This window comes from Carettochelys insculpta, chromosome 1, assembly GCF_033958435.1.
Source record: "Carettochelys insculpta isolate YL-2023 chromosome 1, ASM3395843v1, whole genome shotgun sequence".
Classification (NCBI taxonomy): domain Eukaryota; kingdom Metazoa; phylum Chordata; order Testudines; family Carettochelyidae; genus Carettochelys; species Carettochelys insculpta.
The window spans coordinates 364,038,768-364,058,212 of NC_134137.1; the positions used below are offsets into that span (position 1 = coordinate 364,038,768).

The 19,445-nt window shown below is 43.6% G+C and overlaps 1 long non-coding RNA gene across 1 annotated transcript in view; it reads left to right on the plus strand.

Moving 5' to 3' along the window:
- The first annotated feature begins 715 nt into the window (after positions 1 to 715).
- LOC142007504 (uncharacterized) overlaps positions 716 to 19,445 on the plus strand; it is a 28,386-nt gene continuing 9,656 nt past the window's right edge. The window contains exons 1-2 of the long non-coding RNA XR_012643959.1: positions 716 to 796; positions 17,322 to 17,409. This is a non-coding gene — a long non-coding RNA (uncharacterized LOC142007504). The remainder of the gene's footprint in view (positions 797 to 17,321; positions 17,410 to 19,445) is intronic.

Below are 19,445 nucleotides of genomic sequence, written 5' to 3' on the forward strand. Positions count from 1 at the left end.
TGCCACTACTAAGACATCTCTGCCTTCCAAGATGGGTGGCCAGAGAGAGCAGGAGCCCAACACTGAAGTCAGTGCCACCAGCAGCAGCAGCACAGAAGGAAGTAGAGCAAGCTCTGGTATTGCCACCCTTCCTTCTGCACTGCTGCTGGCACTGGCAATGTTTTCCAGACTTGGTGGCTGAGAGCAGCTGCCACTCCAGACACCCAGCTCTCAAGGCAAAAGAAATTCATGCACATTTTTTCATATTTCCAAAATCTGCCTGGGTGGAGATCAGAGGACTCAAAAAGAGGTCATAGTTGGGTGACCCTACAAGCAACCACCCAGCACTGACCCTCTTGAGGTAGGACCTCTGAAGAATACTGCACTAGGGGATACCTCCATGATCCTGAGGTCCAGCACTGCCAGTAGTTCTTGGCATACTGTTTCCCACTACTTCCATGGAAGTAGCTGTAGATTCTCGGGGAAGCTTTTCATATTTCTAACATCTGTCTGACTGGAGACTGAAGGACCAAAAAGGAGGTTATGGCCAGGAGAACCCAGGTGCATGGTATGCCTGTAATACATCAGCATCCCCTGTATTAAGTGTTGTCATGAATAAGTGCAGGGAAGGGGTTAATCATCTAGGTAACCTGAATCCCAGGTAAGTGAATGGGAGTGAAGTAATTCTGTTTAAACTGAGAACAATTGCAGTGACCTTTTGTGTCTGCATGGGACAGGGAGAAAGACACAGAAGAAAATGTCTCCTAGGGAATTGCAAAGAAAAATCAGAAATACCCTGACCATCAGCCATAGATGTGTAAGTACGAGGGAAAAGTGTAGTTTGATGCGTTCAAGTTACATTTTATTTGAAATTTGGTTAGACTTCTCTGCTCTGTATTCAGTTTCATGCTGTTGTTTGATTTCATGTTTTCCCCTGTAACTTTTAAGCTAAATCTCAGGTATTTTTCTCTGTGTGCAACCCATGATTTATTTCCTCTTGTTTTATGAATAAATCTCTGTTTTTAAGCAACTAATCTGATCTCTGTGTCCTGAGAAGACAAATTGTCAGCTCTTCAATTGCAGTTTTTTTGTGTCTGAGCTCTCTCCAGAGGAAGGGTTAAGAGCTTGTGATACCCCCAGAGGAAGACATCCGAGTGTGTCTTTTGGGAGCAAGAGGAGGTTTCTCATTCAGTGGTGGCAGCGGAACTGCCCCAAGGGCCAGGAAATCTTTGACCCTGGGAAGGGTTAAGGTAAAGCCTATTTAAAAGCAAGGTGTTTTTGTCTCCATGGGACCCAACTGTCTGCATTCGGAGTGTGGAGTGGGGGAAGGGACCCCTGACAAGTGGTCATATACTTCTTTTTATGAAGAAACCTGTTGTTTACCCAGGAACAAAAATATTATGTCTGCTTGCCACTTGTTTCAGCCAGAATTTATACAACCCTGCACTAACTCTGCAGTCTCCTGCCACCTGCTCCCTCCTCCTTAATTTCCTGGAATAGCCAAAATGAAACTTAGTCTCCCAGAGATGCTATGTCAATGTAAAATTCTTTGTTCTGGGAGCATGGCCAGCCTCAGGCGGACCAACCTCAGGAGCCAAAGGAAAATCATGAGACAGGCTTAAAATAACGAGATGAAAGAGAAATAAACAATTCCTTTGGGGTCTTTTTATGTCTTTGCTTTCTGAGCCTTTAGGACACACTCAGATCATGTTTTCAGCCTTTTCACTACAAATCTGAGGGCTTGAAATACTTTTTACATGAAAGCTGAGGGTGTGTCCACCCTCCAGAGGCAACTTTTAACTGGCCACCGCCAGCCCCACCCACCAACCACTGCCACAAGCAGCCACTGTTGACTGGAAATGGGATGTGGGGTGAAGGGAACCTGCTGGCCAAGAGGAGTCACTACAGCAGGGACTGCACGATGGACAAGCAGGGGGAAGCCACGGGCCCCATACTCTGAGCTGTGCCAAACCACCAGCCTTGCACTCCAACCTCATCAGACACTGGACTCCTCCCCAGCCCCACACCACTGCAGGGTGGGCAGCTAGTGATGAAGGATATAGCCAGCAACAGGGCCCACCAGTACTGATGGGAGGGGAAAGGCAGAAAATACAGGACAATTAACCCATTTAAAAAAAAAGTCAGGACATCTGCAGAAGGGCTTAAATATGTGACTGTCCCTTTAAAAACCGGACATCTGGTCACCTTTTGCTGAGTCTCTGTTCTTCCCAAAATAAATCTTTTTGTTCCCTGTTGTGCTCACAAGTGAGGAATGTTATACAGGAGCAGTGGATACAGGAGCAGTGGTTTAAGGTATAACAGGTCAACTGGGGCACACTTCTCTAGCTACTGGGACTAGATGACTCCTTGCTGGAGGCAGAGAATAACGAGATAGCTCAAGAACTATTATAGACACGTAATAGTCGAGTCCCTTTGTGGCTTCAATACTTCAGTTAAAGTCTGCTTATCAGGCTTAGTGTGTGGGTGCTGGGTGTTGTTTGTGGTCTGTGATGCACAGGAGTTCACACTAGATGAGCTAACAGGATCGTTTGGCTTTGGATTCGGTTCTTTACTCTGAATCACGTACCACGTGTTTCTTCATATGCATCTAGTGCCACAACTGAGTAACCCTGGAAAGTGGAGAAAGAGTAAAGCAGCTTGTTCTCCTGTATTCCTTTGCATGGGTGTACAGCTGTGTTCCCTGGAAGCAGTGCACCTGTGTGACCACTCAATGGAAATTCAGATGTCAGCCAGCTGATTACGAGAAGGCCCACAGCGAGGTTTTGTATTTCTATTGGTGGTGTACATTTGCACACGCCTTGGTGCACATAAAAATTTCTTCTGCACTTGGATGAAAAAAATACATACATGGATGGAAAAGTTTAGAGGGAACATTTGTATGTAGGCCCACTCACAATCCTGGTCATGGAATGCAAATAATTGTCACAAGCTAACTGTCTTTTCTTTGCTCATTAATAACCCAAATACTCCCCATTCTCCTAGCACACCTCACTTAATAGAATACCAGAGTTTTGCTCATTTGTCTCATTTATTAGAAGGCTATAGCTTTTACTTTGTATATGAGCTTTAGGAAGTGTAGAAAAACTCCTGAAAATTTTGTGTTTATTTTGAAAAGCTGAATGTGTGTCAGAAAGGGATTAGTTACAGACCCCCACAAATGGTAAAGTAATATCAATTAGAGAAACAAGTCAACAGGACTAGAAAGCTAAAAGAGAGGATGAGCAAACTTTATTGCTTGTTTGCATTTTTCAAGAGATCAGTCTTTGAATTTGAGATAATCATGGTCAATAAACCATATTCACACTTCGCCTGGGCTTGACTTTGCAGTTTGCGGATAACCCCTACTGTGGTTAACAGAAACTCTGGCTGCACAGGGCATGGGTATTAATAATTATTCATCAATTGTTATTAGCAATGACTGTTCCAGTAGAAGTGATGTCAGTGGAGCTACCCTGGTTTACACCACTTTAAAATCTACTCCCTGAACTTGACATAATACTGCACACCCATTTTTCTTTGTGTTTTCATTTCTACCCTGCAGAAATAAGCTACATCAATCTTTTTTTGCCAGGTGGCAATGGCAGCAGCTAAGTCTTCATTCAGTCTGCTTTGGAATCCTTTTCTTATGTAAAAGAAATTAAGGGTCAATCCCTCAGCCCTGGCTGTGGGGTCAGAAATTTTCCCACTCAAATTGGCCACAAACAAAGAATGGAAGTTTCTGATTTTCTGAAACCAGAAAATTGCTATAGTTGTATCCCATTGGCTTGTATATGCCCCAGCTGAGATCTGGATCCTTTCTGTGCTAGACAATGTATAGTGAATAGCAGAAAACAAACCCGGTACTAAATAGCTTAACCTATTACATTGACAAGACAAAATGTGGGGAGGGGAAGCAAGTGGCAAAGAGATGAAGTGACTTCCTGTACAACAGGTCTGTGGCAAAGCCAGGAATCGAATCCAAGGCTCTCATCTCCCAGGCTTGTACCTTAACTGTTAGACTACAGCTCTTCCCACACTGGTAAAAGACTAGAGCAGGTGGGTGCAAAGTGGTAGGGGGGTGGGCCCCCCTTAGGAGGCATAACATTTCCTAATGGGTGCAGCATGATTGGCTGCTGGATCTCAGGCTCACCTACCTCATTAAAAACGTTGAACTATGTTACTGTTTTTATGTATGTATATTCACATTTCTATATTGTTTACTAAAGTTTCTACATTCTACATACATATTTCTTACACGTGCCAAGAAGATTTCTTTTTATATGACCATAATTGAAATTTTCACAGGTTTGGATTATATTAGACAGGTGGCGGGGGGGCACTAGTTGCAGGGACTAAAAGTGGGGCCTGATGTAAAAAGTTCACTCACCCTGACTAGAATATACATTAACACTTTGAGATCATCAAGCTCTTTCCTCGTCAAGTTCAAGTTTGCTAGCCAAAACAAGGAGCTTAATTAAATCCAAAAGAGAATAAAGGAAAGCAAAAAAAAAAAAAAAAACAGGCCACAAGAAATGTGTATATGTATTTGACACACAATTAATCATTCTAGCAGGGACATATTTAATCTAATGAAGAGAAGCCATAGCTGAAATGCCAAGGGCAGAATTAACATGAAAACTGAACTAACCCATCTTGTGGAAATGGGCCCTGGTGAAGAACAGTGACGTGTGGGGAGGAGGACGTGGAAGTTGTACTGCTGCTGCATGTGCTGCCACCTCGCCACTGTCCACTTAACAAAATGAAATGAAATCCACATCATGAATGGAAAGTTGTAGGTAAACTTTAAAATCTGAATTTCTGCTTCCTATAAACACCCAAAAATGGAGAAAAGTCTTACTGAACTTGGACAAAGTTGGTGAGAAAAGGAAAATAATGGAGCCAAATGGGTAGATAAGATTTGGGAGGCACACAAGTGAAATTAGGAGGCCAGGGTTGTGATGTCCATGGACCTAACAATTCCTGTCGTATGGTTGTCCTCCCAGTATCTGTGTTTTCCATGTCATTTGTTCACTGACTGAAATCAGGACATACACTGAGAGCTGCTGTCTAAAGTTGCTCACAACTGACATTCCTAAGAAAAACCTAAACTATCAAGTTGGGGGGTGTGAAGAACACATTGTATGTGTGAATTTGTAACTCTCACCCTGCTTTTAAACATTAACTGCATTGCCAGGGATATCAAAAGCAGGGGGAAGTCTTGGATGGCGAGCCACACATTTGGTTGATAAACTCTGATATAAGGTAAGCATGGATGCTATGTAGTTACTGTTAGGATCATATGACTTGCCATGCTGGGTCAGACTAATACCCTGTCTCAGAGGAACCAGTATTCTAAGATTCAAAACAGAGATCTTCTGTCCACACTGTTTCTTCCTAACATTCTCTGTCATTGATTGGATGATAGTTCCAAGTTTGTGTAACTATGGATGTTCTCATTATCCACATCATTGTCTAGCTTTTGAATCTTAATGGGGTCTTATAATACCTTGCAGCAATGAGTTCCACAGGTCAGCTGCACATTGTGATAAAAAGTATTTCTTTTGCCTTTCAATATAACTGACAAGTATCAGAGGGGTAGCTGAGTTAGTCTGTATCTTCAAAAACACAAGAAGTCCTATGGCACCTTATAGACTAACAGATATTTTGTAGCATAAGCTTTAGTGAGCAAAGACCTGCTTTGTCAGATGAGGAGTGTCTGTTAATTCTTAAATTACAGAAGACAAATAGGAGATTAGAGTTGGAGAAAGGATGAACTTGTGGTAAAGGTACTGGACTGGGACCCAGCATATAGCGTCAATTTTTGGCTCTGCTGAAGGCTTTTTATGTGAATTTTGCTTAGTCTCATTGTGCCTTAATATTCAATTCTCTTGTATTCATTTTGATACTTCTGGTTACTTTTTAATCTTTTGGATACCAATATATTTAGGATTTTCTGAACTACTTTTGCCTTCACTTCCAGACTAGATCATTGCAGGGCACTCTGCTTTTTTTTCTTTCTTTGAGGATTACGTGGAAAAAAATCAGCGAGTATAGAATGCAGCTTGTTTTCTGCAGTTTCATAGAGCTATAGAACACTAATACTGGAAGAGACCTTTGAAGGTCATCAAGTCCAGTACTCTGCCCTCATGCAGAACCAAGCACCATCTGTATCATCTCTTACATATTTATTTAACATGTTCTTAAAGATGCCCAATGATGAGGATTCTAGAAGCATCCTAGGCAATTTATTCACATTGGCCCTTTGTACACAGGCCACTTCTTTCGGAAGTGGCATGCTAATACACGGAGCGAAAGATGCTAATGAGGCATGGATGCAAATTCCCTGTGCCTTATTAGCATAATGTCATGTGATTTGGAGTTTGGAAGACTGTTCTTCCAGACTCCAAAACACTGTGTAGAAGCATGGCCCCCGAGGGGCTTCCGTACGGAAGTTGTCCTTCCAGAGCCCCCTTCTTCCCAAAAATTTTCGGGAAGAAGGGTCTGCCGGAAGAAGGCCTTCCTTCCAGAAGCACCCCCCACCACCTGCTTCTACACGGAGTTTTGGAGTTCAGAAGAATGGTCTTCCAGACTCCAAATCATGTGATGTTATGCTAATGAAGCATGGGGAATTTGCATCTGTGTCTTATTAGCATCTTTCACTCTGGGTATTAGCATGCCACTTCCTTCTGTGTAGAAACAGCCATTGGGTGCATCTGACACCATCATACCATATGCATGACTTTCTCATTGATTTCTGCTGTGTTCTATATGGCTTGAATTGTGTATGTTTTAGACACCATCTCTCTCTCTATTCAGGCAATCCTTAGATTTGTTTGTCAGAAAGAATGCTGATGTTAGGTATTCTCAGTGGAAAGCTGTCAACCACAAATTTGCTTTTTCCATGAGTTTGACAGAGCATAATGCTGATGATGATGGGATCAAGTGATAAGGCCTAAGTACTCTGGATTTTTTAGAGTTTGTAGAGAAGGAGTTAAAAATGCACATCTAATAATAATTATTATTTTGTTTTGTGTATTCAAGTAGAGCACATGATAGGACTGGAAAAGGGCAGATATAAAACCAATTCATAAAAAGAGAAATAAGGATAACAGGCAATTAGGGTAGGTCTACATAGCAAAGCTATTTCAAAATAACTGTGCTAGCATCTGCACAATGCATCCTCTATTTCCAAATAATTTTGAAAGGGGGGTTGGCTTTTTTCAAAATAGTTAAACTCATTCTGGCTGAGTCTACACATGCCCCTTCCTTTTGGAGGGGACATGTAAATGAGGCAGTTCAGAAGATGCTAATGAGGTGCTGACATAAATATGCAGTGCCTTATTAGCATAATGGTAGCTGCGTGCGATTCGAAAGTGCCGCTTTCAGAACACATGCCACCCATGTCGACGGGGGCCTTTTGAAAGGCCCCCCCAACTTTGAAAGCCCCTTCTTCCTAAAACCCAACAGGAAGAAGGAACTTTCAAAGTCCAGGGGTCCATTCAAAAGGCCCCCATCTACCCAGGCGACATGCATTCCAAAAGCAGCACTTTCAAATCACACTCAGCCACAATTATGCTAATGAGGCACTGCATATTAATGTCATTGCCTCATTAGCATCTTCTGAACTGCCTCATTAACCTCCCCCTTTCTGAATGGATTGGGCATGTTTAGACCCAGCTTCTTCTGAAAGAACAGAGCCTATTTTGGAAAAGGTAATAGAGACTATTTTGAAACAAGCCATAGTGCATCCAATGGCTCTATTTCAAAATAGGGTCTATGGGTGCATCTACATTTGCATTCCTATTTCGAAAGAGGTGTGCAAATGAGGAAAATAGAAAATGCAAATGATGTATAAATTTGCATATTTGATGTATCATTTGCATATCCTGATTTCAAAAGAGCTTCTTCTGAAAGAAGAAAGCCAGTGTAAACACTGCTTTTTCAAAAGTAAACCCCATCTTCAAAAGAATCCTTTTTCCCATTAAATAAAGGGAATGTGTGTAGCAGCGTTATTTCAAAATAAGCTATTCCAGAACAGCTCTTCCTCAATAGCTTATTTCAAAATAAGGCTTCTGTGTAGACATACCCTCACAGACTAATGAGCTTAACTTGAGTACCTGGAAAGACAATATTGCAAATTTTCAAGCTATCCATTTCCAAATACCTGGAAGATAATAAGGCAGTAAGTACCAGGCAGAATAGACTTGTCGAAAACAACTAAAATCAGACCAGCTTAGTAAGCTTTCTTTGACAGGGTAATGAATTTTGTGGGTGGGGTGGGAAGTGGTAGATATGGTATATCTTGATTGAATAAGGCTTTTGATACTGTTTTGCCTACCTTATCATAAAAAATGGGGAGTACAATCTAGATGCAGCTATGATAAGATGTGTGCATAATTAGTTGGAGGATCAGTCCCGGCGGGTAGTTTTTAGTGGATCACAGATAAGCTGGAAGGGCATAAGGAGTGGAGATCCATTCTGTTTCATATTTTCATCTGTGATTTAAATAATGAAAAGCTGTCCACAGGAGGCTAGGATAAAAATTCAAAATGATATGGAGAAACTGGAGAAACAGTCTGAAGTAAATGCAATGCAAAGTACTCTGTGAAGGAACAATCAACTGTGCATTTACAAAATGGGAAATGACTATCTAGGAAGAAGGACTGCAGAAAGGGATTGGAAGGTCATAGTGGATAACAAGTTAATTATATGTCAGTAGTGTAACACTGATGGAAAACAAAGCAAACATAATTCTGGGATATATTAGCAGTACAGTTGCAACAGGACATGAGAAGAAATGCTTCTGCCTTCCTCCATGCTGTTAGGCCTCAGTAGGAGTATTATGTCCAGTTCTGAGCTCCACGTGTCAGGAAAGATATGGACAAAAGGGAGAAAGTGGTAAGAACAGCAACAAACATGACTAAAGGGTTCGAAAACATTTCCCTTCGCCTCCCTCCCTACTTTATGAAACTTTATGGATTCTATTGTTTTCTACTCCTAGCATCTGAAGAAGTAGGTCTTACCCACAAAACATCATGACCTCGTAAATTTGTAAATCTCATAGGTGCCACTTGACTGCATAATAACAGTATTCAAGTGCATGAAAGACTGTTACAAGGAGGAAGAAGAAATACCAATAGGCTTAAACTGGAGCAGGAGGGATCTGAGTTTCACATTAGAAAAAACTTTTTACCTACCAGGGTGATTAAACATTAGGGCTCTATCTACACTTGCATTCCTTTTTCAAAAGAGGCACGCAAATGAGGAAAATTGAAAATGAAAATGAGGTGTGGATTTGCATATCTGACACCTCATTTGCATAGTCTAATTTCGAAAGAGCTTCTTTTGAAAACCAGTGTAGAAGTAGAAGTTGACCCCATCTTTGAAAAAAACCTTCTTCCCTTTTTTTGTGGGAAGAAGGATTCTTTCAAAGATGGGGTTTACTTTCAAAAGAGCAGTGTCTACACTGGTTGGCTGGGTCTATGAGACCTTTTGGAGGGGGCATGCTAATGAGCAGGTTCAAAAGATGCTAATGAGGCGCTGCCATGAATATGCAGAACCTCATTAGCATAATGGCGGCCGCGGTGATTTGAAAGTGCAGCTTTTTGAATCACATGCCACCCATGGAGATGGGAACCTTCCGAAAGGACCCGTCCCCAGTTTTTGAAAGCCCCTTCTTCCTAACACCAGCTGCACTTTGAATCACTGTGGTTGCCATTATGCTAATGAGGTGCTGTGTATTCATGGCAGCGCCTCATTAGCATCTTTCAAACCCGCTCATTAATATCATGTAGACACAGGTGTTTTGTTCTTTCGAATGAAGCTCTTTCAAAATTAGAATAAACAAATGAGGTGTCAGATATGCATATTTACACCTCATTTGCATACCTCTTTCGAAAGAGGAAGGCAAGTATAGACACAGCCTAGACACCATGTCTACACTTGCATTCCTCATTCGACAGATGGATGCAAATGAGGGCAATCAAAATGCAAATGTGCTCTAATTTACATATCTTGTGCATCATTTGCATAATCTGTTTTTGTAAGACGTTCTTTCAAAAGAAAAAAAGCAGTGTAGACAGGGTTCTTTCAAAAATAAACCTCAGCTTTGAAAGAACCCTTCTTCCGGAAACAAAATAGGCAGAAGTGTTCTTTTGAAGATGGGGTTTATTTTCAAATGAACCCCATATATGTTGTCTTTTTTCTTTTGAAAGAATCTCTTCCAAAAAGAGATTATGCAAATAAAACATAAGATATATAAATCAATGCCTCATTTGCATTTTCCATTGCTCTCATTGTCATTCCTCTTTCAAAAAAGTAATGCAAGGGTAGACGGAGCGTGATTGTATTAGTTTTATCAATTAGAGGAAGGGGGACTGATTTTTCCCAGATCTCTGCTGGCTCAATGAATTCAAACAGTTTGAGTTTTCAAATGCCTACATTGAGCTCTGAATAATCTTCATCTGGAAGAAAGTATTGATTTCAAGTGTCCAAAGCATTCCTGACCAGGTTAGCAAAACTCAGGTTTGTGTACAGCATGCTGGTAAGGTTCTGCTACATTTAAATTGTCTAGAGGAATCTGTGCTCAATATAATGATTGCAGCGAAGAAAGCTGCAGCCCTCCGGTGGCAACTGCTGTTGTGCTTCAACAGAATTGCAGTGACAAAAAAAGAACTCCCTGCCTAAAGTGCTAGGCCGGTTACAAATGATTCCATTTCTAGTTGAGAAGAGGATGCCAATTAAATTAATTGATCTATTTTCCACTTTCTTTCATTGCTCTAACCTGTCAAGAAATTTCCTCTATGCAAACTAAAGTAAGAGAATGCAAATTTTTCTCAGACTCAGCAAACTACAGTATATGGAGGCCAATAGCTTATCAGCTCAGGACTAGGGTTGGTCTGGGGAACTAGAGGTGAAGTAAGATGGTGCACGCATCCAGTAAGAAGGACCCAACTGGTGGGGTTGCTCAGCTACAGAGGGAGACAGTGCATGACCCCAGCCTGACTCCCAGGGCTCTGCTGCAGGCTGCCACACCAAGCAGCAGGTAGCCAGGCAGGTGAAAGGAGCTGGCTGGGCATGTATGCCCTGCACCAATCTGTGGTTGCCCAGGCCCTGAGCCCTCCTGCAGAGGAGCCATTTAGGGAGAGTGGGAGGCCTAAAACTCCCATCACCTGAGATTCATACAGGGATACTGCTCATTGTTCCCCTTTGGCCCTATCAGGGAGCGAGGGGAAAGTGCACAGTAGTAGCCATCCTTCAGTCTGCATAGACTATGGATCGCACCCTTTATAGTTTCAATTGAGGACTTCATTTACAGCATCTATTGTGACTATGAAGACCCACACGAGAGTGACAGTCCTTGCTGCATCTCTTGCAGATGTGGTGGGTGTCTGGCAAGCCCTTATTGTGCTTTCTGTGTGCTCGCTTCTCCTCTGCTAGCTGTCTGATCCTCATCTCGCCCTTCTGAAGGCCCTTGTGTAACCCCTGCCTCCATCTGCTGCAGTCGTCTGATAGTTCTTCCCAGTTGTCCAGCTCGATGTCTGCCTCTCTGAGGTCTCTCTTGCAGACATCTTTGTAGCGCAACTGGGGGCGTCCGGGAGGTCTTTTGCCAGAGGCTAGCTTGCCATACAGTATGTCTTTTGGAATCCTTCCATCATTCATCCTGTGGACGTGGCCAAGCCAGTGGAGCTGACGCTGCCTGAGGAGGGTGTGCATAGTTGGGATTCCAGCTTGCTCGAGGATGGCGGTGTTGGTCACTCTGTCCTTCCATGATATTCCAAGGATGCGCCTGAGGCAGCGCAAATGGAAGACGTTCAGCCTCTTTTCCTGGCGGGCGTACAGGGTCCAAGTCTCGCTGCCATAAAGGAGGGTGCTGAGGATGCAGGCTCTGTAAACTTGCATTTTGGTGTGAATATACAGCTTGTTGTTATTCCACACTCTCTTGCTGAGTCTGGACAGAGTTGTGGCTGCTTTTCTGATCCTCCTACTTAGCTCAGTGTCCAACGACAGGGTGTCAGTGATGGTGGTAAACGAACTCGTGGATGACCTCTAATGTATAGTTGTCAATGCTGATTGATGGGGATTCAGCAACATCCTGACCGAGTACATTTGTCTTCTTTAGGCTGATGGTAAGCCCAAAGTCCTTGCCCGCTTTGGAGAACTGATCCAGTAGTTTTTGAAGCTGGTCTTCTTTCTGAGACACTGCAGCAGCATCGTCTGCAAACAGCATGTCTCTGATGAGGACTTCCTGCACCTTAGACTTAGCTTTCAGCCTTGCAAGATTAAACAGTTTCCCATCAGATCTTGTGTGCAGCAAGATGCCCTCTGTTGAAGATTCAAAGGCATGCTTCAGGAGGAGTGCGAAGAAGATCCCAAACAATGTCGGAGCAAGCACGCATCCTTGTTTGATGCCGCTCCTGATTCTGAAAGCATCCGATAATGCGCTGTCATATTGGATGGTTCCTCTCATGTCTTCGTGGAATGACTGGATCATCTTGAGTAACCATGGAGGACAGCCTATCTTGTGGAGCAGTTTGAACAGACCATCCCTGCTGACCAAATCAAAGGCCTTGGTCAGGTCGATGAAGGCAATATAGAGGGCTTCCTCTGCTCCCTGCATTTCTCCTGCAGCTGCCTTAGAGAGAAGACCATGTCAACGGTAGACCTCTCTGCGTGGAATCCGCACTGCAATTCGGGGTACACCCTCTCAGCAATCTTCTGGAGTCTGCCAAGGATGACACGAGCGAACAGTTTACCAGTGACACTTAGGAGGGAGATTCCACGGTAGTTGTTGCAGTCGCTTCAGTCTCCTTTGTTCTTATACAACGTTACAATGTTAGCGTCGAGCATGTCCTGTGGAACCTCACCCTCTTTCCACCACAGGCACAGTAGCTCATGTAGGGGTTCCAGGAGTGTGTCTGCGGCACACTTGATTACCTCTGGTGGTATACCATCCTGACCAGGGGCCTTTCCTGCTGCAATGCTTTCGATGTCTCTCTTCATTTCATCCACAGTCGGTTCCTGATCCAGTTCGTCCATTACTGGTAGGAGCTCGATGGCATCAAGGGCTGCGTCAACCACAACGTTCTCGCGTGAGTACAGCTCGGAGTAGTGCTCAGCCCAGCGCTCCATCTGTTTGGCTTTGTCAGTGATGACTTCACCAGATTTGGATTTCAGAGGTGCCATCTTGTTCTGGGTGGGTCCTAATGCCTTCCTCATACCCTTGTACATTCCTCTGAGATTACCAAAGTCAGCACAGGTCTGGATGCTGCTGCATAGCTGGAGCCAGTGGTTGTTGGCACAGCACCTGGCTGTCTGCTGTACTGTTCTTCTGGCCTCTCTAAGTGCTTGCTGGGTACTCTGGCTCGGTGAGCTTTTGTACTCCAGGAATGCGGCGTGCTTCTTTTCAATGACTGGAATCATCTCATCAGAGTTAGCTTCGAACCAGTCGTTCGTGTTTCTAGCTCTTCTTCCAAACACTGACAAGGCCGTGTTGTAAACTGTCTCCCTAGTTTGCTGCAGTTCTCTCACTCTGGCTGGGGAGGGAAGGGGACAGATGAGCTGTGCACTTTGCTCTCACCCCCTGATCAGCATAGGAAGGGAAGAGAAAGCAGCATCCTCACACAAATACTGGGGGCAGGAGGCTTCAGCCTTCCTGCCTCCCTGATCACCCCCTTCACACACACACCCCATCCCCTCCTCATCTCCAATGCTGACTCCTGCACTGCATGCTCTCAGCCCCCTGCCCCTCCTCAACCCCCACCCTGATTCCCACACCCCTGCATTCTCAGACCCCTGCCCTAAGCCCCCTACCACCAACACTCCCCAGCCGGCTGACTTGAGCTCCCCCTGCTCCACCCTATGCTCACATTTCTTACAGGTATTGCTGTATCCAGTGCATTTTTTGTAAGAATAAAGAGGTGTCAGCACTCATACGGCTCCCTGCTCCCTCCCACTAGCCAATCCCATGGCTGGGACTGCAGAGGGGCTGGTACTTAGTACCAGCAACTGCCAGCATAAAAATAGCGCTGGTTCTATCGCAACCCCCTGCCCAACCTCCCGCCCTGAGGGGCCCCCCAGGATGGATTATGATACTACTGTATCTGTAAGAAACTTATATACATTCACTTCTGGAGGCAACTTTTCATTTACATTGCCCCAGAATGAAATGTTCAGCAAAGCTGGGTAAAATTGGCCATGAGTCCAAACACAGCTCCCTAAGCTACACAAATCAAATCAATTAGCTTCATTCTGTCATCAATGACACTAAAGTAAACCAGGAGTCACTCAACTGCAGATCCAAGCCCATTGACTCTAGCGAACTTGGCTTCAGAGGAGTCAGTCTGGATTTACACCAGCAGCTTGGAGAACACAAGGTCCAGCCCAACATTTGATGAACCAGTGTGAACTGAAATAAAATCCACTTTTGTACACTGATGTGCCTGCTGAATTTATTAAACATGGTCAAACATCCTACTCCTTTCAAGCCTAACAGCAAAATATTGATTATTGTTGATTTCTACTAAGAGATCTCCAGTCAAAAGAGATTAAAGATCAATTTGTGGGGTGAATGTAAAATCCATCTGCAGAATTAGCACCTACTGTTAAAGGATATTTACTTCATTGTGCGAGCCCTGGCAGAATACAAAGAACTTTTTCAATGTTGACTGAATTGTTTGGCTGACAGTTCTTTGGATAAGTTGTTAAGGGGGGAAATCACCTCTGTGTAGATATCAATCCCCTAAGTCCTGCCATGAGGCTGTGAAAGGAAGATAATATGGGACATGACACCTTTGAATGACACAGAAGAAGATTCTGAATCCCTAAAAATGAGGATTTGGTCATTCTATAATTTCTGTTCATTTTCAATGATTAGGAAAAAACATAATTTGATGACATTTTAAGAAAACATGTAAAGTTGTCCACATTTCTTACAGCACTTTGCTTCTAAAGGAAAGTTGTGTGAAATAAATTGCAAAAGAGTTCACCCTGCACTAACTCTCTGTCCCAGTCTTCTTGGATTGGAGGAGAAAAGAGGTGAGTGTGTTAACAGCAGTTTCTGCACAGGAAAGCTGAACAATGAATATAACAGTGGGCAGTCAGGACTGAAGGAGTCTACAGATCAAAGCTTTACACTCAAGTGATTTATAGCCTCATGGTTGATGGTTTGCTTGTATAGGTTAAGTGATTCTTTGTTTAAAGGATCTGAAAAGTCTGACTCATTGTGTATTAAATAAGATTTTATATGGACACTTTACAGCTGAAGACCTGCTGGGCAAAGACCTCACTTGATCAATATCAATCACTCATTTTCATGGACAACCATAATTCACAGTGACAACTGTGAGGAGATACAATGTAGCAAACCGCTCTATCCATATTGCTTTCTGAGAAAATAGCATTAGCTGGAAAAAGAAGGTCAGGAGACCATTATTCTGCTTCCAAACTGACCAATGGCAAATCACCTAGTCTCTGTGCTTGCATTTTCTGATTAGTATAGTCAGAAAACTAGGTATCTAGGTAAGTGCATTCAAGATAATCTCTTCAGAGAGTAGTGTGACAGACCCCCACCCCCACCCCTACCCCCATTCCAAATAGTAGCAGAGAGTAAGCCGTGCTAGTCTATACACTATCAAAAGAAAAAGCAGTCAAGTAGCACTTTAAAGACTAGCAAAATAGTTTATTAGGTGAGCTTTCGTGGGACAGACCCACTTCTTCAGACCATATCCAGACCAGATATTGACCAGATATATTGATAACAGGTAACAGACCAGCTATATTGAGTCTGTTCCGGTCTGGATATGGTCTGAAGAAGTGGGTCTGTCCCACGAAAGCTCACCTAATAAACTATTTTGCTAGTCTTTAAAGTGCTACTTGACTGCTTTTTGTTTTGATCCCATTCCAAATGTTTGCTTTTGTGAAGACCTCAGCAAGAGAGGTGGCTTGCCTATTGTGAGATGATGGCTTGTCAGGGGAATAACTATACTTAACTAACAAAAGGTCTTAGTGCACATTCTCCTGTTCCTCAACTAACATTATATATGCCACCATGTGCCAACAACGCCCACACACCATGTATATAAGACAGACTGCAAACACTCTTCGACAAAGAATGAATGGACATAGAACAGACATCAAAAAACTCCAAATACACAAACCTGTCAGCCAGCACTTTTATGGAGTGGGCCATTCTGTTAAAGATCTGAAAGTTTGTGTCCTACTGAAAAGGCACTTTAACAACCTTCTACAGAGGGAATGCTCAGCACTAACATTCATATTCAAATTCGAACCATTAACACATGGTTTGAACAGGGGCAGCAATTACCTTACCCATTATAAGGACTCTTTTACATACTTTGTTTGTTTTATCTAACTCTTGACTTCCCCACCCCAAACCCCCCACCGTCCCTCTGCTCTTCTGATTGTCCAACCTTGATAATAATTTTTCTGATTTGTCAATCTTGATAACAATTTTTGGACCTCTGTGCTTTATATATTGAGTCTGTTCTGGTAAGGCTATGATCTGAAGAAGTGGGTCTGTTCCATGAAAGCTCATCACCTAAGCTGCGTCTACACGTGCACGCTACTTCGAAGTAGCGGCACCAACTTCGAAATAGCGCCCGTCGCGTCTACACGCGTCGGGCGCTATTTCGAAGTTAACTTCGACGTTAGGCGGCGAGACGTCGAAGTCGCTAACCTCATGAGGAGATAGGAATAGCGCCCTACTTCGATGTTCAACGTTGAAGTAGGGACCGTGTAGACGATCCGCGTCCCGCAACGTCGAAATTGCTGGGTCCTCCATGGCGGCCATCAGCTGGGGGGTTGAGAGATGCTCTCTCTCCAGCCCCTGCGGGGCTCTATGGTCACCGTGGGCAGCAGCCCTTAGCCCAGGGCTTCTGGCTGCTTCTGCGGCAGCTGGGGATCCATGCTGCATGCACAGGGTCTGCAACCAGTTGTCGGCTCTGTGTATCTTGTGTTGTTTAGTGCAACTGTGTCTGGGAGGGGCCCTTTAAGGGAGCGGCTTGCTGTTGAGTCCGCCCTGTGACCCTGTCTGCAGCTGTGCCTGGCATCCCTATTTCGATGTGTGCTACTTTGATGTGTAGACGTTCCCTCGCTGCACCTATTTCGATGTTGGGCTGAGCAACGTCGAAGTTGAACATCGACGTTGCTGGCCCTGGAGGACGTGTAGACGTTATTCATCGAAATAGCCTATTTCGATGTTGGCTGCACGTGTAGACGTAGCCCTAATAAATTATTTTGTTAGTCTTTAAAGTGCTACATGACTGCTGTTTTGTTTTGATAGAATACAGACTAACACGGCTATCTCTCTGTCACTATTCAAGGTCTTAATGGATGCCAATCCACACCTAACACAGCTACCCCTCTGATACAATCCACATCTAAGGAATTTTGCTGTGAGAGCTCAGATGAGTAAGTAGACAATACCTGCTGCTTGAGAAACAGTGACGATGGCACTCAGCTAACCAGTTGAGCGGCACTTGAATCTCTCCTGGTTCGTGTGACCACCCAAGTGCTCAGATTACTGGGAACAGTGCTCTCCACTCAGCCAGACTGAGTTAGCCCTCCAACTCTCTCAGTAAATCAGTTACCACCTGGCAAGTTCTCCACTGACTACTAGCTCAAGACTGTTTGCTGTGAGTATCTCTTAGCTCCAGGAGGAGATTGGGAATTAGGATTTTTAGCAGAGTTGCTATATCTGCACCTGGTCCCTGCATCCCTTTGTGGTAAAGGGAAATCCTGGTATCAGAAGCAGCCTGACCCTGCACAAAGAGGATCCCTGCTGGCTGTGATTGTCAGCCGCCTGGCTGAGGAGTTCAGATCTATCTCATTCACATAGTTGTATATGTACCAGTTTTAGTGGGATAGTCAGGGGAATTGTTTGGGAGACCCCCTGTTCTTCGAAATGTGTGCTGAAACCAGAGTACACCTCCTTCCTGTTACACTGATAGAGGCACTCACCATCTTATCCTACGTGGAGTTCTCTGGTCTGTACTGAACCATGTGGACGTTTATTGCTGCTACAAAATAAATCATTGTCACAGGTCATCAAGGGCTCCTAGGAAGTATATGTACCAATGGGATATTAAATTTTACCCTTTCTCTATTGGGTGATATGACTGGGGAAATTCATGGGCATTTTCAGTCTGAGCAATGGTGCCTGTGACCAGTGTTTTACCCGTTGTGTTATATTTACTTCCTGCTTAATATCATTATTCTACTGAATATGTTGTGAGTCTCCAACTATCTGGCAAGTAAATGTTGTTAGCATTTTCCTTCCTAGTTGCTTTGGTGACAGGTAGAAGCAACAGCGGTGAACACACTGCCAAATACATTCCTATGGGATGAAAATAAGGAAGTTAAAACCATGCTGAGCTGTAGGCAGGACCTAGATGGACTTCATTCTGTCCATCAAGTCCATAAGGAGAAGAAAATTAAAGGAGGCAATGAAGCTGATATGAGACCTACACAAATATTTCTTCCTCAGGAAGGTACTTATAGAAAAAGTCATCCCTTAACCTTCTCTTGGTTAAGATAAACAACCGGGAGAGTATTGAAGAAGGAAGTCTTTAAAGCCCGAACACAGATCCAAGATACCTTCTGTGAAACTTAAGCAGACCCATCCAAAAATGTAAAAGTATCTGAGGTCTCTGCTAATAAAGGATATCTTCTGAAGGAAAAATGTATCTACTTCCCACCATTAGGCAAGCATTAGTCCTCCAAATAATTAAGGAAACATCATTCAGTATTAGTAGTGATCTTGCAGCTTTTCACCCAGCACCAAAGAATTGTCATGGTTTCCATCTATCCAATACCGAAGTCCTGAGTCTTGCTCAGTTGTATATTCACCTATGACATTGAATTTAGATAGCTCAGTCTCATTGATGGATGTATTACATCTGATCCTTGGAAAAGATACACCCCATAAGTATCTTTAAGGCAAGTCATAAGCATCAGTGTGAAGCAGTTTTGTGAAGCAGTTTTGTCTGTGCCTGATCATTTCCCTGAAACCACCAGCTTTTTGACAGCAGAAGCTCTACCTCCTGTGCCTCTGCAGTCCTCTCTTTATATATACAGATAATAATTGATGGAGGACTGATAGAAAATGTGGAGCACTTCCCATACCTTGGAAGTCATCTTTTTGCTATAGTCAGAAATCCAGCATTGTCTGAGAAGTGAAAGCTCTGTTTTTGCCTGCCTGAGACAATAAGTCTTCAAAAACTGAGACAAGTATCCCAAGACAAAGTCCCTTGTATACCTTAAGAACATAAGAACGGCCATACAGGGTCAGACCAAAGGTCCATCCAGCCCAGTAGCTTGTCTGCCGACAATGGCCAGTGCCAGTTGCCCCAGAGGCAGTGGTCCGAAGACAATGATCAAGCGATTTGTTTCCTGTCATCCATCTCCAGCCTCTTACAATCAGAGGCCAGGGACAACAGGGACAACAG